The 10,916-nt window shown below is 47.2% G+C and overlaps 1 pseudogene; it reads left to right on the forward strand.

Moving 5' to 3' along the window:
• The first annotated feature begins 3,692 nt into the window (after nt 1-3,692).
• Nucleotides 3,693-5,162, forward strand: LOC147081957 (interferon-induced protein with tetratricopeptide repeats 5 pseudogene; annotated as a pseudogene).
• The last annotated feature ends 5,754 nt before the right edge of the window (nt 5,163-10,916 follow it).

The raw sequence follows: 10,916 nt of genomic DNA on the forward strand, positions 1-10,916 counted from the left end.
TGGTGCATTTTGGACTTTCTGGCATCCTGAGCAGCTCTTGGTCAGGTCCTCAATTTGTTTATCGATTCCCGGTCACCACACATAAGCCCTGGCTAGGCTTTTCATTTTTACCCCTCCCAGATGACACTCATGAAGCTCATTGAGCAGTCTATCCCTTAACTTGGTGCAATTACCACTCGGGATCCACACATCAAGGCCCCCCGGCACACTGACAGCTGTTCTCTCCTTGTTGAGAATGCTGGCAACAGTGAGTCGCCATGTGCTGGCCATCCCTTCACCGTCAAATCATATACCCGAGACAGTGTCGGGTCATTTCGGGTTTCCTTTTCAATACAAGCGTTAGTTACTGGTAGGTATTCAACTATAGTCGAATGGAATATTTCGACAGGATCCACTGCTGGTGCTTCCTCTGCAGTAGGCAGTGGCAGGCGTGATAGCCCATCAGCATTTCCATGCTGTTTCGTGCCCTTATAGTCAATCTCATAGTGGTGCGCCCCTAGAAAATGTGACCATCTTTGTAGTCATTGCGCAGTCATCACCGGAACGCCCTTCTTCGGATTAAAAATGGAAACAAGAGGCTGGTGATCAGTCAGCAAGGTAAATTTCTGCCCGTGCAGATAGTGAATGAACTTTTTCACTCCCCACACTAGGCTGAGGGCCTCCCTGTCAATCTGGGCGTAGTTACGCTCGGCTGAGGTTAGTGATCGTGACGCAACGGCTATTGGCCTCTCTGAGCCGTCCGAGAATTTGTGCGACAGCACCGCTCCAATGTCGTAGGGTGACGCATCACATGCCAACCGAATTGGTAATGCTGGGTTGTAATGGGCCAATACCTCTTTCAATGTGATTAGTGTTTTGCTCTTCTGGAAAGCTCGTCTACATTCGTCACTCCACTTTCATGGCACCCCAGTTTGCAGTAGGGTGTTCAGTGGGTGTAGTATTGTAGACAAATTTGGCAAGAACTTATGGTAGTAGATTATCAGGCTGAGGAACGACCTCAGTTGTGACACATTTTCCGGTGCTGGAGCCTTGACTACTGCCTCAATCTTCTCTGGGGACTTATGTAACCCCTCTTTATCGATAACATGGCCACAATATTAGATCAGTTTTCTAAAAAAAACTCGCATTTGGGGCGGTTAGCTTGGAGCCCATATTCCTGCAATCTAGTGAGCACCTGCTCCAGGTTGTCAAGGTGATCACTGTCATTTTAGCCCGTGACCAGGATGTCATCCAAATATCACTAGGTCCCTGGGATCCCTTGCAGGACTTGTTCCATTGCCCTCTGCCAAATAGCCGGAGCTGATGCTACCCCGAATACCAGCCGGTTGTATTGGTAGAGACCTTTATGGGTGTTGATTGTGAGGTATTTTTTTGATGCTTCTTCTACCTCCATTTGCAGATACGCCTGGGCCAGATCAATCTTAGTGAAGCGTTTCCCTCCAGATAGCGAGGCGAAAATATCTTCAATCCGCGGAAGTGGATATTGTACAGTGTGAAGGATCGGGTTCACTGTTACCTTAAAGTCCCCACAGATGCGAACCTTCCTTGGTACCCCAGGCGTGCTGCTCAACGACTTTTTCTTCACAAGGACGATGGGTGTAGCCCACTCGCTCCAGTCTACCTTGGACAGTATACCTGAATGTTCCAGACTCTCCAGCTCTGCTTCGACGGCTGGGCGGTTTGCATAAGGTCTGGCCTTAAAAAATTTTGGGCTTGCATTTTCTTCAATTTTAATTGTCGCTGTCATGCCTTTTAGTGTTCCAAGTCCTTGCTGGAACACTTCTTTCGCGTCAGTTAGGATCTTTGACAGTCGGCCAGGTGTGACGTCGTCATCCTTTTTGTCAGCCACAGTCAGCGCCTGTATGGAATGCCAATCCTGTTGTATTTTCCAGATCCATTCACGTCCCAGTAATGGTGGTCCTCCATCTTGCAATGCATACAGGTCTAGTTTTGGTGTTTCCTTACCGTTATATATAACGGTCACCCTTATTTTTCCTTTGGGGTAGACTTTTTGCCCCGTGTACATCTTCAAAATAATTTTTGTGTCTCTCAAGGGTATGTGTGTGAATAGCCGCTCATAGTCCCGTCGGTTTATGACTATTAGGGCTGATCCTGTGTCCAATTCCATCTTTACCTGGACTCCTGCTATTTGAGAGTGACCCAAATGGTTCGGTGATCCTCCGTTGTGATCACATTATGTAGTTTCAGACAACTCAGTTCCCTGCTTTCGGAGTCGTTATCACTCTTTTGTTCGTCTGAACTATTCTCCGTCATATTATGTACCTTCTTGTACTTTCCTTTGGTAGGTTTCTTATTGCTGGTTTTCTTTCCCGACCTGCAGACTCGTGCTATGTGTCCTACTTTTCCACACTGTCTGCACACTTTGTCTTTGAACCAGCAATCATTCTGGTCGTGTGTTGTTCTGCCGCAGCGATAGCTCTTCTCTGTTCCATATGACATTTCGTTTGTGCCATATTCTTGCCGTCTCTGTTGTATCTCTGCAGCGCTCTGTGCTGCTGCTTCCTATGATACCACAATGCTGAAAGCCTTTTCCAGCGTAAGGTCCTTATCAGATAAAAGCCGTTTCTGGGTTCCTTCACTTTGAAGCCCACACACAAACTTGTCCCTTAAGGTATCTGCCAGTCCCGCTCCAAACTGGCAGTGTTTCGATAGTTTGCACAGTTCTGTTAAATAATCAGCATTGCTTTCATCCTTATGCTGGTTCCGTTTGTGAAACTTGAATCATTCTGCTATCAGCAGTGGTGTGGGGTTTAAATGTTCCTGTAGTATCGTTACTATGTCTTCAAAACTTTTTTCCATTGGCTTCGTTGGGGTTACTAGATTTCGTAATAAACCATACGTTTTTGCCCCCATTAAATTTAACAATACCGACGCTTTCTTGTCATCTGACACCTCATTTGCCTTGCGGTATACCTCTATTCGTTCGACATATGTATTCCAATCTTCGACTTCATTGTCAAATGTGGTGATACTGCCACTCTTCAGCATTTTGGGTGTGGCTTAAAATGGCGTCTCCCAATGGCTTAAAATAGCATGTCCCGCGCTTTCCTTCCTCCCCCGCTGCTGCCAACGCCGCTCCTGGCGGTTCTCGTGGCAATGGCGGCGCTCCCTCTCCCTCTCTCCCTCTCTTCAATGCTGCTCGGCTCCTGAACACCGGCTGCGCCCTGTGCGCTCTGCCCTCTCTCTCTCTCCCCCGTCGATGCTGCTCGGCCCTTTGCTATGCCGCTCGGTCAGGCTCTAGCCCGCCGCTGTCCGGGAAGGGTCTGTGCACTGCCTGTTGCCAGCCCGTTTCGCTGGACCACCTCGACTGGAAAGCCAAGCCTGGCTCTCGATAGCCTCCCCCACAATTCTCGAGTCTCTGCTGGATGACTGGGCGGTTGCCCATGGTCGACGCCCGAGTCTCTGGCCTTGACCTCCAATCCACTGATCTCCAGGAACGAATCCCCGGGAGGTGATGCAGAGTTGCAGGTAGGTTCGAACTTGCCTTGTCGCCAATGTTGTGTCCGTGTATAATAAGACACAGACTGCAGGAGAACGGTACAACAGGTGTTTACTCAACGTGGCTCACACTGGAACTGATCTGTACAGATTACTACTCAGTGCTATATACAGGTGTGGTCACTGCCGGTACTGCAGTATACATGAGCTGTAAAAGATAGTTCCCCCCTTAAACGTATATACATTACAGTCTGGAAGGATATTCTTGTGCCCCAGAGAGCCGTGAACCCAGTCAATCAATGAAGCAGTTGCGACGTGTGCTGGAGCTTGATCCAGATGACTCTGTTGCCATGGTGATGTTAGCTCTAAAACTACAAGAGTTCAATCAAAAGGAGGAAGCTCTCACATTAGTTGAACAAGCATTGCAGAAGTCCCCTGACATTCCATATGTAACTCGTTATGCAGCAAAATTTTTGAGAAGAGGAGATGTGGAAAAAGCTGTGGAGCTGTTGAAGAAAGCATTAGAAATTAGCCCAAACTCTACCTTCTTACACCACCAAATAGGTCTGTGTTACAGAAACAAACTATTTCAACTGATCAACAATCCAGGCAGCAAAAACCTTCGCAATCCTGCTTTTCAACAGAGAGCCGAGTTGATCAAACTATGCAAGTACTATTTTGAAAAGGCATTTGAACAGAAGCCATCATTTGTTTTTGCACAACTGGATTTTGCAGGAATCTGTTCATTAAATGGAGAATATCTCAAAGCAGATCTACAGCAATCTACTGCAATTAGAGGATAATCGCCCTGATAATAAGCAGGCAGTATATTTGCAGGCTGGGTTATTTGAATTGTGTCACAAAAGATCTGAATCAAAGGCCATCACACATTTTCTGGAAGGACTTAAAATCCAACATGGTTCAAAAGGTTAGGAATTGTGTCGCGAAAGCTTGAGAAACATTTCAACAAAACAAATTGACAGGAATCCCAGAGACAGCAAGGCCTTTGGTGTATTTGGGTTACTACACCAGCTGGGCAGGGAGAAGTGTGAAGCTATTGAGTGCTTTGAAAAGGCCTTGGATTTTGATCGTGACAATGAAGAATATCTAAGTGCTCTTTGTGAATTACGCCTTTCTATCTAGGTCAACGCTGACTTTCCCAGCTGAAACTACACACAGCGGGGTAGAGTTTCTGCTTCGGGCGCAATCGGTAACTTAGGCGCAAATTATGTTTGAAATTGCACTAGATAGGTTACAGTTGAAGTTTCCGCTAGAATGTATTTGCATAATCACAAACATAAAACCTTCAATGAACCAGTCCAATCGATCAGTGTAATAAAATGTAATCAGTTCCTTTTCTTTCAATTTAAAAATATTCATTGATGTATTTAAGAGTGATAACTTGGTGCAGTTTTATTAATACAGCTGAAAGTGGATTTACCACAAAAAAATAAGCATTTTTAATAGAAGTGTCCAGCATTTCACCGGTGAGAAACCTGATGTAAAATGACTGAAAATGACTTTAAAAAGTTGTACTGAACCATTTATTAGTTTCATTGTTGTCAGTTTGTAAGTAAATTAAAATATTTTATTTGTAATAAAGGAAACTCATTTAAACAGCACCTAAATATCCAGAATTCTCTATTAACCGGCAAAATTCATACTCCAAAAACAACACCTCAATAACCGCTAATGTTACCGAGTCCGAGTCCAAGTCTCCTGCGGTGACCGAGTTAGTCAGTGGGGGTAGTTTTCCAAACTGCCACTACTCGGCTTCTTCGCGCTGTCGGAAGTCTGAACACCTCAATAACAGGAGTCTGACTCTCCCGCGCTGCCGGTAGTCTCTTCCGATCTGCCATTTTTCTGTTTACTGTATAAGTTTTGTTTTACTGTTAAGTAATTTAAGAGTTATGGATTACCCTCAACTGGCAGTACTGTACTTAATCAAGCATCTTCCACTGTCCATTTAACACAACATGTGAGTACCCAATTACTGTATACTGCACATTTCTTGATTTTTTAAATTTTTGTTTGTTAAAAATAGCTTCGGTAGATAACCCTCTCCGTCATCCAGAATTTTTAATGAACCGGCACCATCCCGGTCCCGTCGGTGCCGGATGCCAAAGAGTTTCCTGTACTTTTAAATCATGCCCACTAGTGCCTGGGTGCCTAAGAAAACAAGCTCAATTTGAAAACCCTCCTCAAACAGCCACAAACAGAAGCAATCAGCGGAAACTCGCCATCCTCAGGATTCCGATCTGGGGGCGTGGCCAGTTTTGGAGGTGGGGCCGGCTTCGGTGGAATGATTTTTAAACCAGCGTTAAAGATCATGGAAAACTCGAGTTACACTTCACATAAATCATGTCCGAGTTTCCGTGATCTTTTGTGCTGGTTCGGCCGATTTCACCCGGATTGTACGGATAAAACTAACACAAATTAGCGAAAACTCTAACCCAGTATTTGAAAGATGCACTGATGCTCGCTGATCTATGGACAAGTTTGGCAGGATACTCATCTGACTTAACTTGTTTAATATAGACTGTTAGTACTTTCATTCCAAGCAGCCTTTACTTTGTAAACACATAAATATTTGTGAGTACAGTCTCCACCGATTTGCCCGCTATGCGTGATGGCCATTAGCCTGAATAAGATTATTATCTCTCTTTCTCTCTGCAATGAACCACCCGGTTAATAATCAAGCTTTGTAGCTGCTGATACAGATTTTCCAATGAGAAATGTGTACGAAAGGCTGATATTTAGAGATATTTAGTAGGCGAGAATCATAAATGTATAAATTCAAGTGTAGCCATTGACCAACTAATATTATCCATAATTATTCCTGGGTAACTAAAATGCTAAAGCTCGTTCAAAATGTAGCTGCAAAGACAGTCTAAAGTAGTTTTGACTAAGCTTTGATAACAAACAGCCACAGGCTGCGAGTGAAGGTTAAATTGTTAAATGACATATCCTAACACTAAGTAGAAATTAGAGTTCGCTTAACAAAACTGATTGCAAACGATAATTAGTATAAGGACATAAACTGAGAGAGATCATGGGAGTTAAGGTATTTATCTGGTAGATTGAAGTAAGACAGTCTGGATACCGTCAAGCCTAGGGAGACAGTGCTGATATGGGCCCTTGGTAGAGAGAGGCCTTGTACCGCTTGTACCAGGAGAGGCAGAAATGAAAGAGATAAAGTGAATTCCAATGGGGTGAAACACGACAAACAAGATAACAAGACAGCAGGATAGGGTTGTGGAAAAGTACTGTAAAAGGGAGTGGCCAAGGTGCTAGCCTTAGTCTGAGTGACAGTGGTATTTTGACCATTAGAACCAATTAAAGAAGGTGATTTTGTTAAAGACCATATATGGACACTGGCCAAACCAACTTATGATAAGAAATGGGTTAAAACCTTGATACTTGAAAAAAAACTTCACACAGACTTACTGCGAGATCAAAGGAACAGACTTAAGATGACGTCATCTATGTCCGAGAGGTTCCCGAGACCAAGGGCTGTGAACTACTCGTCAAAACTATCGCCTATTGTTAAGTATATTACATTGTAAGCTTAATAATTCTTGACCTATTGCTCAAATATGCTGGCTGCTGCCTATTGGTGTCTTGTCCAAGAACTCTGAGAGATCATTAAATCTTACAAATGTTAATTTGCTGTACTATCAGAGACTGAGTGTTAAAATAACCAATAAAAAGAAACTGTAGCTATGATTTTATTTGTGTCATTGATCTGTGCTAATGCTGACAGTGTCGCTCATAGTCCATAATTAGAGTTGGTGAACTGTACCAGTTATGTATGGAACATTGGGGGAGAAATTTGGTATCACCCCGTTTGGGGCGCTATTATCGGCCGGGCGCAAAGTTTAGCGCTCGTCGCTAATTATCGCTTCCGACTGCAAAATTGGCCCTGGAGGTGATTTGAGAGATAAATCAGACGCTACACACCTCTCTTAAGGTGCTAACGTCGAGAAGTGAGGCGCTACCTCAGAGCGCTGGCGAAGCTCAGGTGATGTCAGTTAGCAATGGAACACAGACAGACTGGCGCCGGCCAGTTCTTAAAGGCAAGGGTCCATGTTGCTGGCCAGCCACACTCTGCTCATTGCAGCCTTGAATCTTGGCCTGGAGAGACCTCTAAAGCAATTGTGCTGGAACCACTAATGGATAGGCCCAGGGAACGAGCTCAGCGCTTCAGCAACCAGGCCTTGTTGGCTCTGGTTGGCGCTGTGGAGCGGCGATGGGCACTGCTCTACCCACAGAGTGGCAGGAGGCCATTGCCAAGTGAATACAGAAGAGTCTGGAAGGAGGTGGCTCAGCACGTCTCCTCGAGGAACCTGGTGCCGAGGACCCACACCCAAAGTCGTAAGAAGTTCAACGACCTAACTCGGGTGAGTGGCTGCTTTTCAATACCTCTACATCCCTCCATCTCAACTTCACTCCGTGCCCAGAGGGTTTAAAAACCTCAAATTCCCAGCACTCATCCAAGACCTATGGCCATCTCATAAAACACACACGCACATTCCAAACCTTGCATACATTAAGGGCTATTCAACTATAGGAGGCACATCAGGCAAGCACATGGCTGCATACATTAAGGGCTATTCAACTATGTGCGGGCACATCAGGCAATCACATGGCTGCATACATTAAGGGCTATTCAACTATGGGAGCCACATCAGGGATGCAAACTGCTGCATACATTAAGGGCTATTCAACTATGGGAGGCACATCAGGTAAGCACATGGCTGCATATTCACTCAGACGCCATCCTTTTTCTTGCAGGCCAAGCTCTCTCATAACTGGTGGCAGCAGCAATGCATGGGAGGAGGACCGGCTGACCTACACACCCTCATCAATTTGGAGGTGCACGTGCACAGGATCATTGCCAGCCAGGTCATAGGTGCCATGGCCGCTGGAGAGGTGGAGCTAAAGCCACTCTTGTACCTCCCTACTTTCAGAAAGTGAACCACCAGCTGACCAGCCTGTCTCTCAAACTACCAGTGGCAGCAACGCCCCAGGCGAGGAGGAAGAGGAAGCCGGAGCATCACCATCTGCGCCTCGCGAGGGAGCCCATTCCGAAACTGGAACCACGCCTTCCCTGCAGAGGAGCAGGGGCATAGGGTCTGATGAGGGTAAAGCTCCTGGACCAAGCAGGCTGCAGCAACACCATGGGGGTAGGGAAGCTCGGGGGCCAGCTCCCCGGAGGTTGAGGAGGCAAGCGAGTCCTGCTGCACAGGACTCAGATGAGGACCGCGCCATAGCGGCCATGAATAGCCAGGCCTTGAGCATGCACACTGAGCTCATGGGTGCAATGGCAAGGGTGCCCGAAAGCATGGGTGGACTGGCTAGGAGTGTGGAGCTGTCCACTGCAGCACAGGCCGACACAACGCAATGGCTTAGTGCTGCAATTCAATCATTGGCTGGTGCCATCCAGTCTCAGACTGCCCTCATGCAGTCTCAGATTGATGTCACACAAGCACTGACTGCTGCCATCCTCGCTGGGTCGGCCACATTGCCCCAGGGCTCTAGTGGTGCCGCAGCAGGCCAGCAATCTGTGCTCGAGCAAATTGCTCTGGATGCTGAAGTACTGCCCAGTGGGAGTGCCAGTGTGGCAGTCGAGCAGGAAGGTGCTGTCCTCTCTCAGGATGACAGCATTCCTGCTCCCACCACTGCCACGTCCCCATTGCACTTGCCATGGCCTGCAACACAGCCAACCCAGACTGTTGCCGTCCATGCAGAGTTGGTGTTGTCTGCAGCCGGGCCCTCCAGGCCCAGGGCTGGTTGAGGGCATCCTTCAAGGGCATCTGCAGTCTCTGGAACTGACATTCAGCAGTTTTCCACCAGCCTTGCTGCAGCCACTGGGGCCCCATTACGGAGGATCAGTAGGGTGGGAAGGGGGGAGGTGCACAGGGGATGGAGATCACCCTCGAAGGGCAAACAGTAGGAGGCCTAAAGAAATGGTGAGAATGTTTATGGTAAAGGTCGAGGTTCGTGTGATTACATTTGTTTACTGTTTTGCCGTTTTTCTCCATCTTGTGAGAGTGAGTTCTGTTAGTTCATGATTTGTTGTGTTGGTTCTAATTGTTTGTCCTAAATAAATGACACACACACAGTTTGTTAAATAAAAAGGTTTTTGTATTCAAAATTTACATTTTTGGTCTTTGGAATCATTCCAGCTTTGGCCAGCAGGTTGCTTTCCATGATGTTGTTCTTCATGCCAGAAGCCATCTTCTGAGTAGGGGCCTAGAAGCGGCTTCTTATCAGCCGTTCATGGACGGCCCTTGCACTGACAACATTATGCGCCTCCCTCCCACATTGGTGCTGCTTCTGATCCTCATCCTCATCCTCCTCCTCATCCTCCTCCCCCTCCTCCTCATCCTCCTCCTCCTCCTCTTCCTCCTCCTCATCCTCCTCAGGTGGTGCACCAATCCCTGGTGGCATTGGCTGGGTCCACAGGATTGCCAGGTTGTGAAGCATGCAGCACACAACTATGAACAGCGAGACTCGCTCAGGAGAGTACTGCAGGGCTCCTCCTGAGTGGTCCAGACAGCAGAACCATTGCTTCAGCACGCCGATCGTCTGCTCAGTTATGTTTCTCGTGGCGATATGGCTCTCATTATACCACAGCTTGGCAGGGGTTTTGGGGTTACGGAGTGGTGTCATCAGCCAGGCGCAGAGTGGATAACCCTTGTCCCTGACGAGCCATCCACTTGGGTGATGCAGTGCCTTGAAAACGTGTGGCACACCAGTCTGGTGCAGGATGAAAGCATCATGGCTGCTGCCAGGATAGCGGGAATTGATGGCGAATATGAGCTGTGTGTGGTCACAGACCAACTGTACATTTAAGGAGTGGTAGCCCTTGCGGTTTTGGAATACCTCTGCATTTTCATGCGGTGCCCGCAATGCCACATGCATGCAGTCAATGGCGCCCTGCACCATGAAAAAGCCTGCTATCCTAGCAAAGACACATGTGCATTCATGCTATTTGTCCTGGGTCATGGGGAAAGAGATGTACTGGTGTCTCCTTTTATACAGGGCATTTGTCACCACCCGGATACAACAATGGACAGCTAACTGGGAGATATTGGCATTGTCCCCAGTAGCTGCTTGAAAGGAGCCGCTGGCATAAAAATTCAGAGCCAATGTCACCTTCACTGCCACTGACAGAGTCATCCTGGTCCTGAGTTGAGGCTGCAGATCTGGTTGCAGCAGGTGGCGGAGATCGGTGACCACCTACATGCTGAAGCGCAGCCTGCACAAGTACTGCTCCTCAGACAAATGAAGGTATGAGAACTGCTCCCTGAATACCCTGGGAGAGTAAGGTCTCCTGTGTAGAGACCCGTTGGCCCTCCTCCCTCAGGCCATGTTTGCCACTCTCTCTCTGTGTCTCTGTTGCCTCCGATTCTGCAGGTGCAGGACGACGCCCCGATTCAGTGCAGCCCCCA

This window comes from Somniosus microcephalus, unplaced genomic scaffold (genome assembly GCF_052327205.1).
Source record: "Somniosus microcephalus isolate GS21.2 unplaced genomic scaffold, FLI_Smic_1.0 scaffold267, whole genome shotgun sequence".
NCBI lineage: Eukaryota > Metazoa > Chordata > Chondrichthyes > Squaliformes > Somniosidae > Somniosus > Somniosus microcephalus.